At 36.5% G+C, this 27887-nt stretch overlaps 1 protein-coding gene across 4 annotated transcripts in view; it reads right to left on the reverse strand.

Annotated features, from left to right (window-relative positions):
• JAKMIP1 (janus kinase and microtubule interacting protein 1) overlaps positions 1-15824 on the reverse strand; it is a 100441-nt gene extending 84617 nt beyond the window's left edge. For all 4 annotated transcript variants that reach the window (XM_035326484.1, XM_035326485.1, XM_035326482.1 and 1 more), the window contains exon 1: positions 15707-15824. The gene's annotated coding sequence lies outside the window, so the exon portion shown is untranslated. The remainder of the gene's footprint in view (positions 1-15706) is intronic.
• Between the last annotated feature and the right edge of the window lie 12063 nt (positions 15825-27887).

Below are 27887 nucleotides of genomic sequence, written 5' to 3' on the forward strand. Positions count from 1 at the left end.
CTCTATTTTGACAATATTTAATGATTCTATGATTTCAATGTTCAATTATGTTAAAAACAGTTGATAAAAGACCAACTATACCAATTATTTTCTAATGTAGCAAGTAAAGCCATTGTTCTGCTTTGTAATATTAGATAGTTTCCCTTCCAAACTTAATAATCAATTTATCACACACAGTAAAACCTAATCTGTTCCTTAAATCCTTATATTGAGCATTTAGAACATATAATTCATGAAAAATCGGGAATTTAATTAAAATTTAATTTTATTTATATATAAAATTACCTTACAAAACAAACACTTGTAGTACTGTTATTTTACATGTAATTGGTAAATCAAGAATAATAAAATAGCAATATTATTACAGTAGCTTGAAACAAGAACTCTTCAGTGCCTAGAAAAAAAAACTTGAGGAAGTATTGTTCTTAATAAAGGAAAAATCTTTGTAGTTTCTATTATGCTGAGGACTTGTTAATCAATATATTTCATCCAAAATTCTTAACTTTACGGAAAAATGGATTTCAAAACCCCTTTCTAGTGTTATTTCCTTGGCCAATTTGTAAAGAGAATCTAAGATAACATACAAGTGCAAACCAGTATCTAATAATCATTAACCATTCAAAATGGTGGAAGGAGAAATGAACAGTTCCTTATCTGAAAGGCTATCTGGCATACTCAGATGCTATCCAGGAATTATTCCTGCAGTCCTTATTAAAACAAAATTCCTAATGCAGCTAGATTACATATTCCTTAGTTCAGTAGATCGTTAATTTAGTTAAGGAAACCAAAAGTGTCCCTTGCTGGTCTGGCTTCAGGAATTTTAACCTCATTAGATCCTTCCCTCCGCCCCCACCTCAGTTACAGTTTGACATAAAGAATATTTAAGTGACAGAACAAGAATGTGAGGTAAACTTTGCTTGATGTGGATAAAACTGACGTCCAGAGAACAGAAAAAGACGTTTGAAATTACCACGTACATCTTGGTCAGTAACAGTAAGCTCCCCTGACTGTACCATGCTCCCAAGCATATCACAAAGGTGCTACACCATCCAACGCAAACATCTACACTTACACTTCTGCACCTCAATGAAGTTTTGGTGGTGCATAATTCTCAAGGACTTCAAAGTTCATATTCTATCACAATTCACCATCACTCAAACCCTTTAACAAACCAGGTTCTATGACAGTATACCAGAATAATCCTCTTGTCAACCTTTGCAAATTTGGGGGTCTAAATATATTAAGTATTATTTACAGCTGTTCAAACTACATTTAGCACTAATGTTAGCTTTTAAAACTAAAGTTCAGCACTACTCTTTGAAGTATTCTTCAATACTTAAAATTGAAATCTCAAGAGATAGCTATTAAACTTTTTTGTGAATATTTCTGTTATAATTGTCATCCCAAACTCAGCATTCTAGCCTTGATTCAAAATAGAACAATGTTATTCAGATTGAAAAAGATTTCTGGAAGGTGAACTTGTTAATGAGTCATCTCAGCTGAAGCATCAAGCAAAAGCACAGACAGAAAAAAAAATGCTTGGGGGAGGAGAAAATATTTTGTCATTTAAAAAGCTATCTCCCTGCATACCACATGGAATCAGTTGCTTTTTAGTCTTGTGTGAAAGAAGATTGTGGGGTTGGAGTACAGTTTCATTTTAGACTAGGAGTTTTCATTCAGAGAAAGATTTCATCTTTCAAATGCAACACAAAAACCAACAGTGCTAAAACCTGTAGTAAATGAAAGAGTTTTACTGAATTTTAGGAAGAAAAAAAAATCTTGCTCTGTCTCACACATCTCCACCAAAAAATAATTGAAAATTAAAAAATAAAAATAAAAAAAGATAGACACATCCAGGCAAGCAGTTTTCTGAAGAAATGCATAAGAGATTAAACTGTCAGCCTTTAGCAACATAACTTTTAAAAAGGAGACATCTAGGACTAAGACATAAATAGAGATCTGCAAATGTGTATACAGACACATAGTATTAAACATTCAAGTTCATATTATCAAGGACATCAGTTAACCTAACCATAAATACTTCTTTGACTACACATATTTTTACTTTGAGAACAACATCTTGTCCTCTCCTTCAGGTCTGACATGCATTTTCTTTTTATCTGACATACAAGCAAGACAAATGGAGAAATAGAGGACAACAACAATTACTACATATAATAAACCTTACTGCTGAAATTTTCACGTTGATTCTACTTTAAAAACAAAACAAAGCACCTTCTGGCTAGGGCTCTTACACAGCAGATACATTCCTCAATTCATCTATTTCTGCATTGTCATTGCCCATATTTGCCATCTCTGTCTAACATGGCAACCAATAGCATAGTCTGGTTTCTCTTCTCCCCAAGAAATACTTTAGAAAGATTCACTCAGCTTTATTCTGCACAACTATCTTCATTTTCTGTATGATTACATATTGCTTTTAACCTTCTATTTCCAATTTTAATTTCTTCTGAAAACTCAGTTTTTTTAATTTGCAGACATCTTTGCAAGAAACAAAAAGAACTGCAACCCTTAAAGCTCTCAAGGATGCCTGAATACTGAACTTTGCTATTCTCACCATTTCAACAAATCTATGTTTCTAACATTTTAGCTGTGGGAAAACATTTCTGTAAAATAATTTAATATTTATATATTCATTGAATATATATATATATATATATTTATAAAATATTTTGAATACATTTCCAAAGACTAAAATTGCTCACTTTAATATATTATTTTTGTAAGAATACTTAGTTACCTTCCAGAAGTTCCCAGAAGGCCAACAGTAATTCATGTAACTGAGTATAAAATACATATATAAATAAATTAGTAATAATAATAATAATAATAATAAATAGAAGCTTCTTCATCTAGACATTTTGCCTCCATTCAGATTAAGGTTGGCTTTTTTTTATTTTTTTTATTTTAATTCATCCTTTCTTTTACAATATTACAAAGCCCTACTGTGGCCTAACTAAAATCTTTATTATGCTTGTGAACATGAGACATAAGTACCTCATCAGTACAGCACAATTCTGAATGTTCAAGAAGATTAAAATAAAATTTATTACCCTTGCACCTGATAAAAGTAAACTCAGTGGACGCAGGTACAATATGGTATCTTCAGAAGTGCTAGTTCATCTATGTTAGAATTTTAAAAATGTGATAATCAGCCAATGGCTGTATGGGAAAAGGGACATTCATTGCTGTCAATGCCCAAGGCGTATTTCCCACAAGGTTCAGATGACCTACATTTCCTGCTTCAGTTCTCAGTTGTATGTAATAAAACATGACTGAACGGATAAAAGCAAAAGCATCTCTAGAGGATGAAAAAGAATACTTTTCCAAGCCAAGAAATATAAATCTAAATTATCAGGATGATTTTTTAAGTACATTGTAGACTAGTAATATTTTAGATACCCATTTGTCAGCTACCTAAGAAATCTATTTCTGTAACAGTAGAGCTTTCAAGGATTACTTTAAATCCTATCGTACTTAGGGTAATGCTGAGTTTCCTCATAGTGGAACAATTTTAAGTGCTACTTATGACTTCTTTTCAGAGAAAATAATAATATATATATCAATCATAATATATATATTATCCTCTGAAAAAGGTGTATATATATATACCTTTAGAACCAAACTATATGGAAAGCAATCACCAAGAAAAACTAAACTGTTCAAATTGGTGTTTTGCAACAAGAACTCATATTAACATAATTGTGTCAAGCATAGTTGAAGAGAGGAAACATTTATTTTATAGAGATTTTAGTGTAGCATGAGTTCAACTTTCATGATGCCTGGCTTAGGAGGGTCTGTAACAGATGATACCCTGTGTATGAACATGGTATTTGTAAGTCACTTAATTCTTCTGTCAAGGATTGTAAGTACCACCGTTATTTTTTACCATGGCACCTCAGCTAAAGAGATGTGCTGAGATTCTTCACCTCCACAGTCTTTCAGAAAATTTCTCATTGCTCCCAGGGATCAGTAGCTGTGTTTTAACAACTTATCACAAATATCTGCCTTCCAGGTCCTTACTGTGCAGTTAGCAGAACTGGAATTTGGCAAGCTTCAGAATGAATTTCACCAATATATTAATTTTTACTTCAGTTAATTGGTTGCCTGTGTCATGTATGCATCTGCTAAAACACATGCAACAAAAATATGCTTCCAAGTCATTGCATGACACATGAAAAAATCTAAGCATTTCAAACTCATTTAAACCCTCTACACAGACTCAAACATATGTGTACCTACTAATACAACACTGAATAATTATTTTTGATTGGTAGTACTGCAGGCCATTGGATAGCACCCAGTACACTAATGGCCTCATTCTAGTCAAAGAACATAAGCAGCCAACCCAAAAATAAAATAAAATAAAATAAAATAAAAAAATGGCAGAAACAAAAAAAGCAAGCTACCTCTTATTTGCAATAAATTATCACAAGTAAGTATGCAGTAAAAAGGAATGTTAGAGCTGAATAGGACAAGGCATGGGGAAGGGAAGGAATCACAAATGCATTTAGCCACTAAGATTAACTTGAACTTATGTACATAATTAAAAAATAAATAAAAATAAATAAATAAATAAAAACCGTGTTGAAGCTACTTACGGGAGGGACAATATTGTCAGTAGTCCTGGCAAGCCATTTAGAACAAGAACCACAGAATAGTTACACAATGAAAAAGGGTTTAAAGGAACAAGAGGTCTCTGATTTTACAGATTGCTCTGCAGGGCAGCTGAAGGACCAGTTCAGAAACAGAACTTAGAATGGGCAATTTACTGTGACTACAGACTCTGTCATTGCCAATGCACCACAAAGCAGCAATAGAAATGCAATGTTGGGTGCAACAACACTAACCTTGGACATGAGAACCCTGTCTGATATCCTGAAATTTATACTTTTCCTCTCATCACTACAGCTGCTCATATAAAAGCTACTAGAACATTAGAGAACAAGAAATAAACAAAGAAAAATAATAATAAAAAAACTTACTTAATGGGATGGAAAAATAAATAAATAAGAGGCCTGTACACACTGCAAATGTGTTTGCACAGCAACACAGCTTGTTCAGAGACATTGTGGTGCTCACTGAGCAATATAGCCGCCTTACAACATAATAGCATAGGATCCTCTTGTAGAAAAGTAGTGGAAAATGCTGGCTCCATCACAGCCACCCTAGGAGAGGATGGGAACCTCCACGCTTATATCCTCCCCAGTGCTGTTCCTCCTCTGGCTCTGCTGGCCTCAAGACCCTGTGTAGATGCACTCTGCAGCTCTCTTTCTGCACTACATAGCACTATAACAGTCCAGAAGTTACCAAAACCTTGGCCTGAATCTCTTCTCAAAATGCTACAAACTTGACCCCGGGCCTCTGAGGTAAACAAAAAATATTAATTGGTTTCAATGAATGTTAGATTGGCCTCTGCTAATATTTACTCACCTGTAACACCAATTTGTTGATTAATCCCTATAATGACACTGCTAAATGTATTAAAAGACAAACTGTTCGAAACAGCAATCCTGGGACACACAAAATCGAAGATGGAAGCACCACAATGCGATGTTCAAGCGCATCTAAAAATAATAAAACCAGGCCCTCCCTCCACAACCTTCCAAAGTCAGCTCTCCTACAGAGCCTGAGCCCTTTAAGGTGCTGGGGTAACTGCAGCGTGAGGCCGGCAGCTCAAGGCAGTGCTGTTCCTCTGAGCCTTGTGCCAGTTCCTTTCCCTTGAGCACATGCAGGAGACCTGACGAGATGCCTGCTGTCCAGTGCAACCTATGACCAGCCTCCCACCCCTCTGCTTGTACCCGGGCTGTGATTCAGAGAGACGCCTGGTCACACTGACAAGCAGCTCTTCCTTTGAAGCACAGCATTTAAGAGCAAAGAAACAGGAATAGGAAGAAAGATCAAATTGTAGCGCTTCCCAATTAGGGCTAGAGAAATGGCAAATACAGAGACGGACGGCAGCATCCTCATTCTCACTGACAACCTGCAACTTAATCATCCTGTCAAACCTAGGCCTTTGGATTATACTGGACTACTTTTGCTTAGTTATTTATCTGAATTTTACAGGAAGGTTCCTTTGTTGGTGGTGGTAGATGACTTTTTTTTTCTTCCTTGGTGTGTTTTTTCATTATTATCATCATTATTATTACCACTGTAGAGGTTTGGAGTAGTTAAAACCTGAAACCGGTAAAAAATGAAATATTGACAGATGTGCAGGAAATGCACAAAATAGACTGTGGGAGAGAGGCTCAGATTCTCAATCAAATTACTTAAAAGAGAAAAATTGAACCTTAGGAGGAGAAAAACTGGGGTAGTCTAACACTTTACAAGATGTTGAATGCTTATTTCGTAAATCTAATATTATTTTTTGTAAATCTGGCCACTGATACACCTCAGTCAAGTGTAAGGAGACAATTGACAGTTATTATCAAGACTTCTACCAAACTATGATGCTGAAGTAGGACACCCCACCTTCAAATCTAATTCCAAATCTAATTGAGTTATAATGGTAATGTTTTTTATTTTATGGGAAACAGACTGGACTAAGGCTTGACAGATTTTGGTTTCACCTATGGTTCTGCCACAGATTCCTTGTATGACCATGAACAAATAACTTGATCTCAGAAAAATGGATATTACACTTGCATACTTCATATTCTGGGGACAATATTAAAATACGATGCAGTGAATAGGGATTATGAGAAATGGGGATTATGAGAAACTACCAAGAGTTTGCAATAATTGTTAGTTGGCAGGAACCATCAAATTTAGCATATCACAAAGCTGCAATTCCCTCAAAGGATCTATTCAGGAATTCTTAACAGATGTGCTCTTAAAAAATGAGTATTTCCTTGATCAAATGAGTTCAGAAACAAGACAAAGTATTTTGGATACAGATTCATAAGATTACTTGAGTGTCCCATATTGGACTAGACAAAAAATAGTATCCAAAATCAGTCCTCCAATGCTCTCTTTATTTCTATAGGCATCTAATATGTAATGTAAAATCTTTATATATTCAATTGTTTCTTCTCAATAAAGAATTTGCATAATCCTTCCACGCAGAGCATAATCTAACCACTGCAGTATAGACTAGGGCATTTAAAACTCTAGTGAAGCAAGACTGCATCCATCTCATTAATGTTTTCTAGTGAGTGGCTTAGATAACTCTCACATTAGTACTTTAGATACTGTTCTGCAGGTACATAATACCCTGTTCCCATATACTGTACTGAGAGATAACACCTTATTCTGATAAGAAGAATTCAGAGATGCTAGATCCTGTGTGATCAGATACCTTGCTGGCCAATTCACTGAATATCCTTCCTGGCTGAGGGAAGCAGTGAGTGTATTTCTTCACACATGTGCCCACCAGTGGTGACAAAACGAGGTGACTCACTTCAATTTATTCTTAAAACAGTGCTCTGATAGTCAGCCAGCTAACACTGACATTTCAATTATTGATAATTGAATGACTGTTCATTGGAGTGAACAGAGTTTAAGTCACTCTGGTTCTGCAGTACAAGTTGATGGAACAGCATCACCTAGGCTAAAATACTAAAAATGGATATTTCAGTCAGATGTTAGCTTCTTTCCTGTTTTCCCTCGGTTCCATAAGGGAGCAACAACTTAAAACTACAGCCAGTAAAATGCACAGCTAGATGGTAATGCACTAAGAGCCTGAAGACAAACTTCCACTTCTTACTCAGATAACAGAGAGAGACAATCATGACAAAGCACAAGGAAAGCACAGCAGAGAATCTTTGTGAACTAAAGACTTTTGTTGCGTAACTGTCTTCCGACATCCACAAACTGGAAAATTCACCACCGTGAGAAGCCTACCAATGAAATATCCTTCTGGCAACTGCCAGCAATTTTGATTCAAAGCATGCCAGGCTAGTTGGAATAGTCGCTGGCAAGTTGCTCAACAGAAGTACAAAGGTGCCCTCTGGCAACGCTCAGAGTTGAGTGTGCTGTCCAGGAGCACTTGCAGAAAATACTTTTATTCAGATATGCATGTCAAAATCATAACGTTAAGGCTAGCATCCCTCACAATGCTAATAAACAAACAAACAAAAAATAAATTGACAAGTCAGTCATACATTAGCTTAAAAAGTAACATGCAAAACAAAACCCCAGAATTACTCTGTGACCAGCTACTACAAAATGAGACTGACTGCTACCCATGCTTAGACTGTACTAAGGTCCCAAGGTATTTTCGAGTTCAGAATGTAATCAATGCATGCAAATTTTAACTTTTCCAGTAAGAAATTTGGGCATCCAACTTCAAGTTTTGTTGGCACAGCATTGCTACCAGTGTATCATATACTGCTGAATGCTGTCAGTCAGGCTATTTTGTTTTATTTAGGGGAATTAAAAAGTGATTTATTGTTCACGCTCAGAAAAACATTTTTCCTTATATAACATTTTCCCTATGTGTTTTTTTCCTATTCGTGCCTATATAATATTTTTCCATTACCATGAAATAAATATTTTATTTCTGTATTTTGTTTCAGAAAGCTAACCATTTAACTTAAAGTGAAGGCCTAGATATGTTACCCATGGCTTCCCACAAGGCTGTATGGTTGAAGGAAATACATTTATGCATCTGAATTCCTTATAAACACAACCTCTTTCTTTCCATGGTCTAAATGCTTCTGTAAATCATCTTTGACTATGGATAAAAATTGTATTCAAGTTTCATTATCACATAAATAGGAGACTTTTTGTCCACTTGTGTAAAATTATATTCATAGAATTCAGTTTCGTCACTCTCCCAACCCCATTTTTGAAAAGAAGTGGCAGGAAGAAGCAAGCCTGAAAAGTTAGGGCACCGACAGTGACTTTGTAGGCACAAGTAGCCTTAATGAAGGCTTCGTGGAGAAATACAGAAATAGGTATTGCCACATCACTCATCATCTCCCCAAGTGGAATCTCTGAATAAGATATTGCTTTAAGGTTCTCGTCAGCACAACTAAGGCAGTAATAATGCAATTTTTCACCTCTTAAACAGCAAAACTGTAACAGTTTCCAAAGCAGGAAAGAAAAAAAGCAGAGGTGCATATACTCTTGGGAACAGCATTCCAGAACAGAGCCTCTAATCTAATAGAGCCCACTCCTTACCCCTAGCCCAAATAAGAATCCTATCTGCTGTTTGTCTATTAGCTCCCCAGCACCCTGTCGAGTCTGTCCCAGCTCTTTTCCTCACAACCACCAGTCCTCAAAAAGAGGAGAAGGGAAAGGAAGAGAAGTGCATATCAGAACAAGAAGAGAAAGGAAAAAAGAAAAAAAAAAAAAAAAAAAAAAAAAAAAAAAAAAGAGTGAAATGAAAAGCTGAGTTGCACACAGATCAAGGCTTCTTTTGCACAGGAACAAGAAAATGATGAAACACTGCCTGTTAATGAACAATGTGAAAACTGGAAGCTCGGAATTCTAACCATGGTCTTTCCCTCTAGGGAATATCAACTCAAATGGCTATGCTGCACACACATTTATATTTTTGCTAAATAGTAAAAACATGGAAGCATCACATCAAAGATTTTCACTAACACTTCCCAAACTTTATAAGGGATTAAGGACAGGAAATTAGTGGATGTTTTCTTTGATATGCAGGTCTTCACCAGTAAATAACTACATAATGAGTAACTTTGGAAGTTAAATGAAATGCCCAAATACTCTCCACCTCTCTTCTACTACCCAACTTCTCTTTTTTCTTGGGTTGTAATAACTTACAGCACACCTGGAAACTTCTGTCATGCCTCTACCAGCAATATAACCCACTTTTCTTGCTACCCTTCTTTCACTGATTTCTACTTACCTGAAAAAGTCATTCATGTATGGATCTCTAAATGCAACGTCAAGGAAAATATTAAGTTTTACCTAAACAGGAAATTGGTACCATTGCAGTCTTGCAAGCAGTTTAGCACAAGTTCTTTTACTTGAGAAAAATGAGAAGTCAGCTTTTCACAGTTTCCTGATAAGCACAGAAATATTAAACTGCCACAATCGAACAGATGGAATAAAACACAACTGATCCCAAAGGTAAAACAATACTGTAAGTCTTAGAAGGACAGTCAAATACCATTTTTTAGAAAAAATCCCTTTCCACTTTCTTGTCTGAAACAACCACTAAGCAATAAAAAATCACTTCGATAAAGCTCCTGAATGAAGCAATAGAAACATCTCTGCTATAGATTGGAAACTCGTAATTTACATCTCAGTATATTCCCTCACCAACTTCCCCTATGCATTTCTTAATTTTCAGCTAGATTTATCATAGCTGAAACAGAATTTATTTCCTTCCCCTGAACTTTTACTTTGGTTTTAATTGCAGCAAGTAGTGCTTAGGCTAGCAGTGCTGTAGCAAAAATGTTTATCAAGCTCGTGCAGCACTGTTTGGGATTGCTGACTAATCTGATGGCAGCCTGTGAATTCTGACCTTCCCTGGCTGTCGTTCCAACCACGACCACCTTTCTCACTTCTTTCCCACCTCTGCAGATTGCATGCAGCTATGAAGTCACCCTAGCATTCAAAGAAGACTTTTTTGCTTCTTTTTCTTGCCTCTCCTTATCCATCCACATACTAACTGAGCCCTGCTGCTTCTTCCTTCCAACCTCCAAGAAAAGACTCTTTTTAGCAGCCCTTTCAGTGAAAGCAAATGCTACCACCATCACCACGTTCTCCTCTGGTTGGAAGTTACTCATTGCGAACCCACATGCAACATGCTTGTTCATTTACTTTTCAAACTGGTATTGTTCTTCTCTTTGTCAGGAGATCAAATTTAAGTTTTTCTCCCATCCAAATTATTTAATTAAGTCTGATTCCTCCCACCCCTCAACACTTTGTTCATCTTAAAGATGAAATACAGATTTGGATCCCCAATGGTCCTGACTTCAGAGCACACCTAAACCCATCATTCTGTCTACATACTATTCTGCCACACTCTTTAACAGACTCTGGTGGTCAGTTTCTATTTTTCCCCTCTCCTAAACTGTAAGAGGGTTCTTCCTGGAGGATGAACCACTACTGTCCTCAGGACAAGGGAAAGACAGGGAAGGGTACTGTGGTAATAAGCATCTGAGAAACCTACAGTAACACACAGAACTTCTGTTTACAATAATATGATAATGGTTCTAGACAACAAATGTTTAGCACACCTGTTTGTCAGTTTTGGTCATAACTTCTCAACATCATAGCTCAACATCTAAAAATAATTCAGGTAAAGAGGATCACAGAGATTAAATCAGTGAAATAAGTTTCAGACTTCACAGCAGACTATTTTTCCAAGATCAAATGACTTTTTTAAAAAGTGGATAAAATGGAATTTAAGTGAATTTCTGAAAGTGATGCCATCTAGTCACCTATCCTCATACTGTATCTTCAAATTAAAATCTTTGACGAGCAAGCTACTTTTCAACACCAATCTGTATTCTGTTTGTCAATTTTGCAATTAGGAAGTATATTTATGCTATTCAGCTTCATTCTGACCCAAAAGAGTGAATTCTCTGGAAAAGGCTTTTTTCTTCATTATGATGGTTTGTGTTTTCTAGCTAGCATCGGTAGGTTCATGTTCTGCTTTATTCATTCAGTTTCTGTACTCATACATATTTTATTTTTCCCCATATTTTCCCTTCCTCATCTCTATTCCCTGCTATAACCAAAATACAAAAGATCTACTAGTACAATTCTAAATAGGAAATGTTAATAAATGTAATTCTACTAAATAAGTTAACATCTGAAGTCCTTTTTTCAAATAAATTTAAGGTAGACTTTCCAGTCTGTCTTGAAGTTTGGTTTTTGACAGTTCCCACTAAATAAAAAATGAACTCAGCTGTGAAATGGGAGTGTTTTTGTATGCAGCATTTTTCAAGCACACTAACTCTAAATTTAATATGAAAGATAAGGAACACAAGGTGGAAAAGGAAAAGAAAACTCTCAATTAATTAAAAAAATAATAATCCAATATTATTATCAATATAATACAAACACCACCCTGCAGTACTGAAGAAATGCAATATTGAGATACCGAGCAACAACCTGAAATTGATTGTTATTGTCCAAGCTGATTATAATATGGAAACACATAAGGTACATTTTAAAATATGTTGTTGCTTAAGTTTACTTGTAATACAATATTAACATAATATATTAAACATAAATGTGTATGTTTATAGTATGTGTGTATGCACACAGGATAGGTTTCCTTCAGAAAGGATGTTTTAAGCGGTAAGATAATTTGTGTCCTACACAACTCTTCTCCTGAAAATCAACATTTATAACATTGCTATGCATAAAGCGTGCTTTTCTTTTTTAACCTATATTGCCAGAATTAGACCATATCATCAAGGTTATTCAATATTTATAATGCGCAGGTCAGAGTTATTGATGTTTTCAACAAATCAATGGAATAGTAGAGCTGAAAAAGAAACACAAAACCCCACAACAAAACACTTAAAGAGCTAGAAAGAGAACCACAAGGAAGAGAGATCCTATTTATCAAGAGAAGTACGTTATTACAATGATGGCATCATAAGGAGATGTCAAAACTCTCAAATTCTTGTTCTCATACTATTTATTGAGTATATACCATGTAGGCTAAAGGTTTCTCATGGTTCATTCATACCTTCCTTTTTCCAGTCATACCCATTTATGAATAGACAAGTAGCTTCATAACAGACTGAAGGTCTATTTGGCTTAATATCCAACATCAAGTCTTAAATATATGAAAGACCTTTTTGTGATATGGGAAAGGTCTTTTTAACACCTCTTGCAAACATTCAAAACAGAGAAGTCCTTTTACATAACTAAGCTATCTTATCTTAACGAGGCCATTACCAGCCATGTACTTATCTAACTGTAAAATGCATGTGGGAATTCTGCCAGCAGCTTTAGAGCTATCAGCTGTCTAAATGTAGTACCTTTTTAGTAAAGCTGAATATTTGCAAGAGAAACTATCCAGACATAAGCATGTTATAGTAATTCTTTGTTGTGTTTGAAGAGTAATAGATCTGTAGTCACATCGTAGGGAACATAAACAATATTTGTGCAGATAATTAGTCAGCACAGATAAGTTGTTCAAAGGCTGTTAAGAAAAAATAAAATAAAATAAAATAGAAGGAAATATATGAGTAATACCAAAGTTTATGTAGATTTAAATTGCATTAGTTTAAAGAGAGAGAGAAGGAAAGAAGAAGAAAAAAGAAAAGACTGTAAAATCTACTAAAATTGTAATCAGTCAGCAAAACAAAGAAAGAGACATTTAAAAAACACAAATGTGCCTGGCCCCACACCCACTACATTGCAGCAATCCTAAATTTTCACAGAAAAAGCCAGACAGTCTTTAAAGCAAAGTGCCCACACATAGCTGCATGATGTAACAGTCCCTATTCAAATCAGTTCTGTTCCTGCACAAATATGTTTGTGTTTACACAGCCATTCTGAGGAGATCGTTTGGAAATATCAGGAACAGTCTAACCAAATAAATATGACATTTATGTACAAGAAATATGACTAATCAAATAAACAGGGACCAGATTTTTATTTCTGTAGCATTGGGCAGATCTGCATAAGCAATACAGAAATTCCTGTGCTCACTTTTTCATAAAGTATTATATGAGGTAATGATGTAAAGTATATGAGGCCAGGTAATGAGGACTCCTTATATATAATTTGCATGTGACAAAATAAGTTTCAGAAATACATTAGTTGTTGAAGACTCTCGTATCTTGAACATTTCATTTTCGTTATGCTGAGTCAGCTAAATAAAATATTCAGTCTAAATCAATTTGTTAATGTATGTTCATGTGTTTAGATGAACAGGAACAGGATGGAACTCAAGGACAACAGAATAAAAATCTTTAAATAGCACTCCTTTTAGATTTAAAATCAAAATGCATCCATCGTAGCAGAAAGTCAAGGCAAAATAATCAGCATTTTTACTCTTTTCAAAAGCATTATCACCTACTTTATATTATTATTAAATAGATATGAAAACGTTTTTTAGATGCATCTGTCACTGAAGTTCCTCCTGCAGGTTACCATAAAGAGAAGGTCAGAAGTAAATGTTGAAGTGCCTACCCAATTACAGAAGAAAGAATTTAGGATCAAATTAGTGTGTCTGTTGCCCTCAAAACACACTTAGTTATAATAATTCTTCTCTATACTAAAATGTAATTAATGAACACAAAATTATTTTAGACATTGTTTCACTCTTTATATACTTTTTGATAATGACTATGCTATTTTCTCTCAAGCATTAATATAGAAAATACTAATGAACTATTAGCTGTACTTGGGTGTCACAGAAGACAATCAAATACTACCCAGAGAGGTCCTAGGACATTTATCATATGTTTTTGTTTTGTTTTGTTTGTTTTTCTTTTTCTTTTGTTTGTTTGTTTGTTTGTTTAAAAAGAAAACAAAAACTTTACCCTTTCCATCTTCAGGATGTTTTCAGTAATGATTATGCACGCTGTACAGCTGTCATTTCTCTCCTTGCTTAGGGTCATAATATATCCTTATATCAGAAGAGGAAGGTGTTTTTCACTACCCACTATATTTAATATAATTGCAGGGTTTGTGAGCAAAAAAGAGGCAACAATTTCAATATGCAAACTGCAAAATATCCACCAGGAAATGATATTTTCTAGTTTTCTGCTACTTTCTTCATTTTTCTGCAATATAGTTTTTTGACAAACCTTGATGGTATTCAGTGTCTTTCTAGAAGTATTTCATTTCTAGGATCCAATGGCATTTTGCTGCAGTAAGAAAAGTTACAGAGTAGGGGTTTTCCAGTCCTCTTACTATTTCTAAATCTAGTAACTGCATTATCACTGCAGTTCCATTGTAGGAATACTACAACATGTAAAAGCCAAGAGTTAGGTACTGTGTTAAACTCTTATCCTTGCCATAGTTCTCCAATAGACGGAAACTGGTATTTTTCCCCATGTAAGTAGATGGTCTCTCGAGGCAACCAAACCATTGACTTTTCACACACAGCATATAAAGCTGCTTTCTGAATGCCCAGACTTGTGCACACAATAAATACACAAAAGTCAACAGAAGGTTTGGAAAGTCTGTCAAAGAAGCTTAGCATCAATAGGGACCAAACTAGTCAGAAGCATTTGGACAACGCCTCTCAGACCTATGGTTTGATTTTTGCATGGTCCTGTCTGTAGCCAGGAGCTGGACTCAATGATACTTGTGGGTCCCTTCCAATTCAAGATATTCTGTAGTTCTATGATTCTAGCAAAAGACCTTCTTTATTAATGGTGAGAGGTATACAGGACACAGACACTGTGGTGAGGTTAGAAAGCATATGACAAATGTATGACATTGGGCAACATTTCTGTACTGAGGACTTAAGATTTTATGAGGGGAAAAAAACACACACAATTAATGAAAAATATCACGAGTATGAAAATGTTGATATCAAGAAATGTGTTCACTGAACACAGGAAGGCTCCATGTAAAGGGAACCACATTAAAGCAGATAGAAACTTAGTACTGATTTGGTTTATTTTACTGACTACACATCTGGTTGGGTTGAAAGTTTATCTCAGGACAAAGAAAAAAAATAACCCTTGAAGTTTCAAGTGATATTTTCTGTAATAAATTGATAAACATGTAACTATTTTTTAGCTTTAATCTTCTTCTGAACAATCAACATGGTGGCAATGCACAGTACCTTTCTCTTGTCCTCAGGTCCCGAGGCAGTTGTGTCAGATTTTACATTAAAGAAGTTAACGGTGAGCAGCACCAGTAGTGAAGTCAGGAAGTATGTTTGTACTGGGATTTTCCACACCGCAAGTCCTACTTCTATTGGCACATCCTCTTCTTCATCAGCAAGGAGGGATTTCTGAGCAATATTAGTGACATCATCTGTCAAACAAAAGAGATTTAATTCAAATCAGATTTGATTAACAGCTTTGCTGTTAATCAAATGAAATGATTAAATGATTAATCAAATGTAATGCAATGAAAACATAATTACACAGGGTAACAAAATGCAACAGAAAAAAGCATGCAAAACTACAGCCGTGGCATCTTCTTTATATTAACCACACATCCACACATATGCAGAGTCTAATTCATGGTTGTTTTGACTAGATGATGCCCAACAAAAGCGGGATGAAAGCTGTTAAGCTACTTTACCATTAGAATAGGGCAGCGCAGACTGGTAAGTGAGCATAGCTAATGCTAAGGTTGTATTCCTTTTCAAAACAAATTACTTGTTTGGGGGTTACAGGCTTAAATTGTGGTGACCACCTAAAAATTGTCACATGCCCACTGGCCCTTGTCTTTGATCTTTATAAATAGCCAAGATATACCAACAAACGGAAGTTACCACGTGTCCTATTGAACAAAGGACTAGACTGAATTTGAGAAACTTAAACTCAAGTCTTCTTTCTGTGTCTGTCCTGCATAGTGAAGGTAAAGATGCTAATTTCCTCTCTTAATAAAATATTGAAAATAGATGCACAAAGCCCTGATATTGTTTCACTTCACATTTATTGAAATTACTTCAACATATTTTGATCATATGGGGAAGCAATAGAAGTATGGCTGCACCTTTACTTAAAACTGTGGAATACAGAAAAGGGAGTAAAGTCTCCTAAGCAACAAGTCTGGCAGTACACCCTTTGTGTTCATCAGTCATGGACTTACACTTCAAGAGGGATTCAGACAAGGAAAACAAATTTCAATAATGTAATAATGTCTAACACAAGCCACACTAGGGGCTCCAAAGCAGAGGGTGGGCAGACGTGACACAGAACCTATCGAAGTCCAGGGCCCTTCTGGCAGAGAGCTGCAAGCCAGACAGGATGCTGCGTCAGAACAGCACTGAAACATGATTGACATATCTATTATCTTGCACTTGGTTCAAGCCTTCACCAAAAGCTGTACCTCACACAGAATAAGTCAGGCTTGCGTCCAATGGTACCAGCCCCCAGAATGTTAACTCTTAATTGATTTCCTTTCCTTGGAAGTATTCCATTCATTTCAAGTGGTTTGTTAAAGATTTTGTCAATTCTCAAATGTTAATGGGATAAAAACTAAATCCTCAGGGAATAACTTAGAAGCTTGTTTGCTCAATAAGGATAGCCATCCAGGCAGGATTTATTGGAAAAAAAGGGGGAAAAATCTGCATGTTTAATCCTTAGGGCCAAATTCTCTGCTGTGAGATAATACATTTTAGGGGGATGAAAGTAGAACTAGGACCATATCATGGCAAGAGATCAAAGTGCTGAAACAGCATCTTTAAGTAGCACAGGAGGCTGGAAAAGAGGAATTCAATTTGTTTCTGTAGTACCAAACCTCCTCAGGGGACAGGGAGGCCAAGAACCTGGATTTTTATGACATCAGACTTCACCTCATCTTCATTATCCTTTTGTAGCTGCCCTGTTTCTATATATTCCAGTTGTTATTCCACAGAAAAGAACATCGTGTGTTTTTTTTCTTCTTGCTTATGGAAGCTAATTTGAACATATTTGAATAAAAGGGAAAGAGAAGTTTTTGCAATGTTAAGAGGTAAATGCAGAAATGTACAAGAGAACAAGAATTTACTTGTCAAAAATACCAAAACACAGCAATCAGGCCAGCAAGAAATCAGAGTTAGAAGACAGTTCTTGCTAAGTGGTCACAGAATAAATCTTTTCAAATTCAAAAGTTACCCTGATGAGTTACCTACATTTAAAAAATGTATTCAAGTTTCAACAGATCTATTCATTCTATAATACTAACATTATAAAGAAGAAGTTCTTGCATTCTAGAAAACTTGTTAAAATAAACAGCAGAAGTATTTGAATTCTCCAGTAAATTTGGGAATAAAATGTATCTTAATCATATTCTTTACCAGGAAGCCTTCCTATATAAAGGGGACAGTGTTTACAAAGTTTTGAGAAGGATGAACATAAATCAAGGACATACAATTTCAAGCTGCTGGAATAACAGCATATATAATAAAAGCACTATAGCAATATAACAATATACCCTTTTTTAAATGGAAGTTTCACTGGTGTAGTATATCAGTGAGATTAAAACAGAAGAAGAATTGGGAGTAAGTTTTACAAAAACTATTGCAGGCCTGAAACATATCTCATTATGCCTTTATGTCACTAGATGTTATCAGAATGCTTCTTGTAACAAATTACCAGTAACCACTGGACACCTACAACCCAATAAACCTTCAGTAGTTTTCCTATAGTTTCTTAAAAGAGATGGTAATATAGAAATAATTTAGAACAATGGATACTTAATTTCCCATCTCCAATAACTGCTATGCTGAACCAATTTCTGAATGTGGGTGGAAGGATAAAGAGGAGAGGGAAGTGGTTGGTTTGGATATGTATTTCTTAATCTACAAACAAGCAGAGCATTAACCATACTCATTCAAATTCATTCAGAACTCAAAAGATATTGTATATGCCAAAAACTACTCAAAGAACCAAAGCTATTATAGAAATAATACGACAGTTGAGCTGATGTTTGATAAATGAGTAATTTCTCTCTGTGTAATGAAGTCACCAACATATTCATATCCTGTAGTTAGGGCAGAACATGCTAAATAAGGAAAGTCGATTAAATTATGTGCTTTGTTACATAATGGCTCTCTAGACAAAAGTTCAGTGTTATAATAATGAAGGTTTTATTCCTGTTTACATGGCAATGACTTGCAATTCTGTCAACACTTCCCAAATACTTGGAAAAGGGATATATCCAAGATATTTTGCTCTGAAACGACAAACTGAAATACAAAGAATCTTCAGTGAAAATTCTGTTTCTGACACTTTGTCATCATGTCTGATAGCATCATCTCTTGAGATCAACATAAATTTAAAGGTAAGAAATTGATGCCCTTTGCTTTAGATTCCCTAAACAGGCAAGGCACTCAGAGTTCATAGATTTTAGCCAAATCTGTTCACACAGGGTATCCTAGTCCATTTTAACACTTAAGGGAGTGCACTACTTGAGGAACATTAAAACCATAAGGTTGACAGATATTTTAGAGATTTCTTCATGGAAAGTATAACACATGAACAACTTGTCAAGTTGTTCTTCTGACAGCTTGGGGGATGTTGCTTATGGTCCACACATGCAGGGTCTGTGGACTACAAAAGGAAAAAAAAAAAACTCAGAAGACCTTTTGCAGTACAAGAGAGATAGTTAGTAGCCCTCCCTCCTCTGTCCTCCAAATCTCAATCAATCATAAGGCACAGGCCAACTCATCTTCAGAGCAGAAAAACAAGATAAACAACAGCCACCTCCTTACCCTGTGGTAAGAGAAGAACATTTTCCCTGAATATTTCAGATGCCCTCCGTATATTCTTGTACAGCTGATCCACATTTTGAAGTCTTTTTGGAAACAAGACTTTCTGGTTTGAGAATGACTAAATGTAAAGCATGGTAAACAGTGACAAGAATGACCCAAATAAATGCAATTCCTTTGCAATCTGGGAATACAGTGCTGAGCACATCTGCGAGTTCTTTGCAGTAGTTGCTAGAAATTTTGCTTGGCAAATACTTTGTAATAGGAATTTAATTAGAATAACTTCTTAAAAGGAAAAAATAAAAGGTAATCAAAAATTAGAAGACGGTAGGGTGGGGGTTCTTCCTTATTACCAAATGTTCACATATTAAAAAATAATAATACAGAAATCACACTTCTTTCCAAAAACCCATGACAGGTTTACCCATTTAAGGTTTTCTAACCTAAAGCTTTAAATTCATAATGTTAATTTGATTTATTTGATTTATAATCTTCTAGCAGGACATACACATGTCTGGTAAACAAGTTATATGCAAGACTGCATCTTCCCAGTGTTGTCTCCAATCTTTGATTTCTAAGAATGGGATATTTACTTTGGTACCAGATTTTCTCTAATTCCCAAGGGACCAAGGAATTTACATGCACATAAATCAGTGGCACAGACACAGGCCGTCCTGAATGGGACTTGACATGTCAACAGCCTGAACACACCAGCAACTCTTGTACACAATGTATATCACTTGCTCTCTGTTTTACCCATTTAGTCTCCACCTAATACACCACATTATAATCAGGAAATGTGAAGCCTTCCAATGTGGCTGCACCAAAAGCAGGCAGAAAAAGACCCGTGTTTAACATAATCAACAGCACAACATTTTTAGAGCATTCTACATATCCTCAATCAACATACACACAGCCAAAGGTTCAACCACCATCGTTTTTATAAGGAACACACTTAGATCTTAATAGGTGCTGATGGAATGACTGAAGACTTTTTCCTACTTTACTTATTTTTATATCATATTTGAAGTTGATAATAACAGAAATCAAAGACATTATAGGCAGAAAGTTCTTGCCTACAAGTCTATCAAGGACACTGACAGAAACTTCCCTGATCTGTTTTAATCTGTTGTTTTTATTGCAAAATATGTCTTCATTGGACATAATTTTTATTTGGATTGTAGGAATGACCTGCTCTAGGTGGCCCTGCTCGAGTGGGCTGGGGGTTTAGACCGGATGACCAGAGGTCCCCTCCAAACTCAACCATTCTGTGGTTCTGTGACCTGAGCTGTCACAAAGCAACGAGAGGCAGAAGCAGTAACTCACTTTCCTGGCTCCTCCATACTAGAGCTTTTTGTTTTGGCAACTCCTTAACAAGTCACTCCCAGGGTCCATTTAACTTCTGACAGCAATGGTGGACTACCAAGAAATAGGTCAACAATTGGTTTGTTTCTGTGTCAATTTTGCTGTACTGCAGATTAGTGTGACAGTTCCCATAGGCCCTAATGATGGCTTGTAAACAGCATGTCATGTAATACTGGTTTCACAGGAATTGATATCATTCCTGCCACCTTGTTGTTTTAATTGGATTTTTAATGCAAGGAAAAATCTTCCTCTTTTTTTTTTTTTTTTTTTTTTTTTTTCCTGAAGTGGGAAGCAATAGGCCTTCATCAGCAATTGTTGCAGAAGAACATGAGTGTAACTTGCTTGTACAGTTGATTTAACACCATAAAACAAACTTGGAAAAGAAGTTAATTACAGCATTTACTAGATTTTGCATGAAAATTAGCATAGGTTGCAAACTGCTGGACACAGGTGCTTTTGCGTGCAGAAGTAGGCAAATCTATGTTACATAGTGCATATGTGTAATAAATATATTTTTGTAAATCTTGGTAATTAAAATGACTGTGATGCAGAAGCATTTGCGTGCGGAAGAGTTATCCAAGTGAAACTCTCTCCTTAAATACTAACAATAATTAAAACATTACTTGAGAATGACATTCTTTATGCATTAAATATCAAACACATTAATGTCTGTTAAAAAAATCATCAACAACAACAACAACAAAGTTTCAATGAGCCTTTGTTGAGCATAGCCAATGGCCAGAGACTACAAAGTCCCATTCACACTAAGAATCAATCTTTTTATACATAATGGAAAATAATATAACATTCAACATAAGTTGTTTTTCTTTTCCCCAACTCAGATTTCCTTCCTAGAGGCTGTGATGGGTGACACCTCTCAGCCTGTTTACACAAGTTTGTGGGCTCTTTTTGTTCCCAAATGTGCCAAAGGAGTCAACCTACTTCCTGGAGGCCCCACCCCCTGAAATCCCTTGTTTCTCCTGAAATTCGCTTTAGATAGTTCCACAGTGCTACAAGGTCTGAGGCTTCTTAGACCTTACAAGGAGAAGATTATCCTGAAAGTTATTGAAAAACACTAGAAAGACAGCAGTCATTGGTCACAGCCAACATGATTTCACAAGGTGAAAGTCCTAATTTAACTTAATTTCATTTTATGAAAGGTTACGCATCTATCTGACCAATGGAAGCCAGCTGATGTAATATGCTTAGATTTCAGCAGAGCCTTCAATATTGCTTCTCACTTCTGGACTAAATGTCCTGCATACAGCTAGACAAATACATAATATGATAGGTGAACAATTGGCTGATGGGTTGGGCTCAAGTGAATGGGGTTACACCAGGCTGGCAGCCAGTCACTAGTGTCGCTTCCCAGGGCTCTATTTTAGAGCCAGTATTCTTCAATGTTTTTAAGTGATCTCAAACACACGCTAAGCTTGCAGGTAATACTAAGTCAGGAGGAGAACCTGTCAACTCATTTGAGGGTAGAAAGACCTTGCAGAGAGATCATGAGAAATTAGAGAGCTGGGCAATCACCAACCACATGAAGTTGAACAAGAGCAAGCGTCAGATTCTACACCTGGGAAGGGGCAACCTGGCTGTATGTACAGACTGGGGGATGAGAGGATGGAAAGCAGCATTGAGGAAAGGGATTTGGGGGGGGTTTTGGTCTATGGCAAGTTTAATGTGAGTGAGCAGTGTGCCCTAGAACCCAGGAGGGCCAACCATATCTTGGGGTACGTCAGGCACAGCACTGCCTGCTGATTGTGCCACTCTGCTCTGTGCTGGTGCAGCCTCACCTCGAGGACTGAGCAGTTTGGGGTACCACAGGATAAGAAGGACATAAAACAGAGAGTGTCCAAAGGAGGGCTACAAAGATAGGGAAGGAGATAGAGGAAAAGACGTATGAGAAGTGGTTGCAGTCACTTGGTTTGTTCAGCCCAGAGCAGAGCAGGCTGAGGGGAGGCCTTACGAGGGGAGCAGAGAGGCAGGCGCTGAGCTCTGCTTTCTGGGGACAGCGACAGGACCCGAGGGAACGGCATGGAGCTGGGACAGGGGAGGGTCAGGTTGGGGGTAGGGAAAGGTTCAGCACCCAGAGGGTGGTTGGGCACTGGGACAGGCTCCCCAGGGCAGTGGTCATGGCACTGAGCCTGCTGGAGTTCAAGAAGGGTTTGGACAATGTTCTCAGACATAGGGTCTGATTCTGGGGTGGCTCTGTGTGTAGCCAGGAGTCAGACTCGATGATCCTTGTGGGTCCCTTTTTACTTGGGATATTCTGTGATTTTATGATCCATGGAGAGTTTCTAACCATTTCTCTCTAACGGAAGCTTGCTTCCAGATCATTTTCAAGCTGCTGAATACCATTTTTTTGTGCCCTGGACTGACCCAGCACTTGAAGCTATTTTGTCTTGCTATTATACGACTTACTCAAAGACATAGTCTGGAGCAATAAAGGTTTTCAAGACTATTTTTATTTTCCACTCCAACACAGAGTTTAGTAGTACCTTAGCAAAGTGACTGAGATTGCTGAGGCAAGATTGCCAATTAGACTGGCCCTCAAAGGGGCCTTATTCATGTACTAACTTTCTTCCTCACTATTTCAGCTATTAGAGACTTGTAGTTCTGTCTGAAGTCTGAAGAAGTGTTTTTCATACCTAAGTCACTAATAAGGCAATTATGTCCGAAGTTCGTCCGTGATGGAAAAGCAAAGGTTGCCACTTTTAAAAACAACTATCTTTCCACCGGTGCTCCTCAGGCCCTAGTATTTGCTAAACTTAATCCTAATGAAAGATTTATTAGGCTATTCTGGTCTTTAAGTTTCCCACACCTATGGATTATTTATTTGCTGCTATGCCTCAGCAGTTGATTCAAAACAGGTGAACAGGGTGCTTAGGGACATGGTTTAATGGGTGATAGTGGTGTGGGGGGGGATGTTTGGACTGGATGATCTTGGAGGTCTTTTCCAACCCTAATGATTCTATGATTGGGTTTATGTGGCAAGGTTGTGGTAGGAGGTGGAGGAATGCAGAGGTAGCCTCTGTGAGAAGAGACTAGACGCTTCCAATTCTCACAGCAAGCCCCTGTCAGCTGCCTTGGCCTCCTCCTACTACTGTAGCACATAAATATGGAAGACATTCATTCGGCATTTATAAGGTTATCAGCACATATATGTTGGTGGCCCTTTACAAAAACAACTGGATTTCTCAGCCCAAACAACCTGCAAGCCGTGTCTCGTATCTCAACCCTGAAAGTCCCTATGCAAAGGCTAGAATTTCCTCATTTAACTTCTTAATTGAAGTCAAAGTCAATTAAGCAAGAAACTTTCACATCACTAAGCTATGAGCATGAGTTTGGAAATATACAAAAGTGACTTTCTACAAAAAATACTGTTCACATTAAATTCCCGTGTACACCAATAAGAAAACTGCACTGTGCTACAACAGTTATACTTCATTGTATGCATTTTATTTTTCAGAGGTTTTAACCAACTACTCAAAAAACTTCTCTTGCAGCTCTATGGCAGTCCTTTCCTTTAAAAGCCAGATCCTAGCAGCTACCAGCAGCCTTAAAATACAGTATTCAGTAAGAGAAAACTTGAAATTAATACATTTAAAATTCCAACCGAAATGAAAGCCAAAAGCTATACGGCCCTTGTCAGGCTAGAAGTTGATATCATGTGAAGAACTGGAAAAATATAAATTTCTGCTTCATTACGTTACAAATACCTTGTAGGATATGATCACATAGTAGGCCACTTAAACTTTTCCACTAATATCAGACTACAGTTTCTGACTTGAGGTGCTGCTCTTGTATTTTCATATTTTTTTGCAATGCTAGTTTGAAAAATGAAGAACAGTAGCTATCTGAAAATGGTCAAAGATTAAGAAAGTTAGAATATACTCTGCCTGAACAGGCTAAAATTATCTGTAAAAAGGAGGCAGACAAGATATCAAAGATTCATTACAGAGGCAGTCCACTATAGTGCTATAATCTCCTTCTAATTCCATAAATTGTGTATTCCTAAATACAGACATGTATGCATACAAAAAAAAATGCATACCTAGTTAAGTGAGAAATAACATTAAGTTGGAAGAAATTTATTGATATACCTACCCTGAATTTCAGCACTGGCTTTACTTACTATTTTTCCTGTTTAAAACACAGCCCTCTTACTAACATTGAATCAGTGTTGCAGGATCAACTTGCATATGCTCTAAAATCAAGGAAGCCAAAGATGAAGTCATTCAACCCTCATTTCCAGTTTTCTGCTTTGTATCCCGACACACATATTCACTATATTCCTTTTCATTGCTAATACACAGTGCCTAACATAATGCTGGTAAAACATCCAACACCACACATCAGTCTCAACGAATCTGCAGTTTCAGCCATCCAAGAATACCTTCACAGGTGATGATCAGTACTTCTTTGCAGATACAGTATACCAAGGGAAGAGGTGTACTCAAGGTCACTCAGTGAGTCAGCAATGAATTGCAAAAGGACTTGGGGACATCCTTTAAAATGCAGTTCAGCACTTAGCCCTTGGAATAAAACCTACACTTTCCATACCTAAATGCATCAATTAGCTGTGTGTTATGACACAGATTGAGCAGCCTCTTTGACATTCATTTTATAGTACATTACTACCAAATGCTTCAATTCCAACAGCAAAGTTGCAGATTTCTACATTTCTCAGAGTTACACAGAAAACAATAATTACACAGATCCTGATGCTTAAGGACTTCATAATGATCATTAAAATGACAGATGTACATAGACTTACACACATGTGTAAATTTTGAGTTTCTCACTGCTCTCTTCTGGGCTTCTACAGTGACTTGAAATTGAATAATATCAGAACCTGGTTAGCGTATTTTTTCAGCTACTCATTCATGAAACATATTTAACATGCTGTTTCTGAATATAAAAAGTGATGTACAATAAAAGCTGATAGAAGTTTTATTCTCCCAGAAACCTCGGCGAGTCCAATTAAACACTGACAAGCGTAACAGTTTGAAACAGGCACTGTTTGATACAAAGACATTACTATCTTCCAATAAAGGACTTCACTCTAGTTTTACGTGAACAAAGAGCTGCTTCCAGTTAGAGTCATAATAATGGGGGATGGGAGAAGAAATAAATCCAAGTGATCTTTAGATACTTGCCTTTATGGAACAATTACCCTCTGGTCTGGTCACATCCTTCTTTAGCCTTTTCACCAACTGCATGGTAAGGAAAAGTGCTGTAGAGATGTGGCAATGTGTAATCATACTAGGTATTAAATTCCAGTTTTCTGTTAATTCCTTTCCAGTTATGCACCAAACTGAATTCTTCAGATGCCACTATTAGGAGGATTTCATGCCTGAGAGTAGCACACTCCACAACAGGACATACAAAAATTTTACAACTATTACTGAAAGTGCATCTACTTGTCAAAAGATATTTTTTGTCTACAGATGCAAAGAGCTGTTCGTATTCCTCAAAACTGACAAGCAGTGTATGCTGATACTTACAATCCTTTTTTCCTTTCTCTCCTCAGGCATTTTTATATTATATAAAAACACACACACACAAGCAGATTAACATACATACTATATACCAAAACAGAATACTGTCAAACACAGTTCAGAAGTGGCCACAGATTTGGAAGGATAAGTCAGTTTCTGGGATGCTTAATGTCCGGCATAAGCAGCGACCTAACCAAGGCACTATGTTGGTGTCCACAAAGACCAGGAGGAATTTTAACTGGGATGTGCAATACCACAGTAAAACAACCATGCTCCATACTGCAGGGAAGAAAAAGGTGACAATAGGAGGAGCCAGCCTGCAGGGCACACTGCCTACAAAGTACTCTGTGTAGCATTTTTTTTTCCTGGATTTGTTACACTCTCTTTGACATTTCAAAGATCTGTTTATAAAACTGTGCAAAATATCTGTCTTTCGAGAACATGAGCGTGGGGACCAAGTACAGACACAAGCTTAGTTCTAACATACCCACAAAGAAGTTCCTCACAGCTCTCATCACCGTGAGAGGTGCTGAGTTTAAAATTCTTGCAGGCCTGTCAGCAGTAACAGCTTATTTTACCTTGCCAGTTCATAAAGTTCAAGCTCAGCAGCCCTAAGTGCAACTCAGTGCTATTCTCTCATTTCCACACCTGTGCAGAGTGAACCTTCCCGTCTTCTGCTGGCTAACACACCCTTGGTTTTTTAGAAGTGTCCTGCTGCCCTAATTTGCAAAGCAAAATAAACTCGGTTCCAGGAGAAGTCTCAACTTCCTTTAGTTTGTCTGCTCCATAACAAATTAATTTTGAAATTAATATTCTTCTAACATTATGTCAGGAAGTATCAACTCAAATTATTTGCAATACCAAATACATTGTATCAAGTACTTTTATTCATGATTCAGTTAAGCAGGTTTACCTCAAATAAAATTGTCATACTAACTATGACTTTGGTCTGATTTCCTCATAGTGTTAAGAGTATTAATTTATTTTTCACTGTCTTTATAACACCACCTTTAATAAGTATAACAAAATAATGACTTTTTAAAAAAAATGCATGGCATTGCTATATATAACTTCAATGCTGCACGGAAATGTTTTGAGAAATTCTTTGTTTGGTTTCAGTTTTTTTGTTTGGTTGGTTTTTGTTTTTACTTTTCCCACATTTAATAAATTACTTGGTTTTATTCTGCATTTTGTTTACTGCATATTAATATAATCACCTCTGAGTAAATAAAATTTCAGGTGAAATAGACTGCTGCTCAAGTCAGCGAAGATGTATTAGAAAAGAGACACTAACATATTCATGCTGGTGCATCAAAGGATCCATATTTATTAAGGCCAATGGAACAAAAAGTCAAGGAAAGTGCAGCCATCAGCAGAAGTGCATGTGTTGCTGATAAAATATATTTCAGAAGCCATGTAAAAGGAAAACAGTCCCCAGATATAGTTCAGCTGGACTGTACACTCCTTTACACAGCTAACATTTGTATAAAGAGATAAATATGTATATATATAAAACATACACAAAAAATATATATTTTTTTAAAACCAGCATTCATTTTTGTACATCTCTCTAAACCAGGAGAACATAACACTTTTAATATCACTTCCTTCAGAAGGGTTTAAAACGGATACACATACACTTTGAACTTTCTGGCATAGTTTGCCTTTTGTTGAATGGTTGGTACATGGGTACGTGGTAGGACTAATGCTGTGGACATAACCATTTATGC

This window comes from Oxyura jamaicensis, chromosome 4, assembly GCF_011077185.1.
Source record: "Oxyura jamaicensis isolate SHBP4307 breed ruddy duck chromosome 4, BPBGC_Ojam_1.0, whole genome shotgun sequence".
Classification (NCBI taxonomy): Eukaryota; Metazoa; Chordata; class Aves; order Anseriformes; family Anatidae; genus Oxyura; species Oxyura jamaicensis.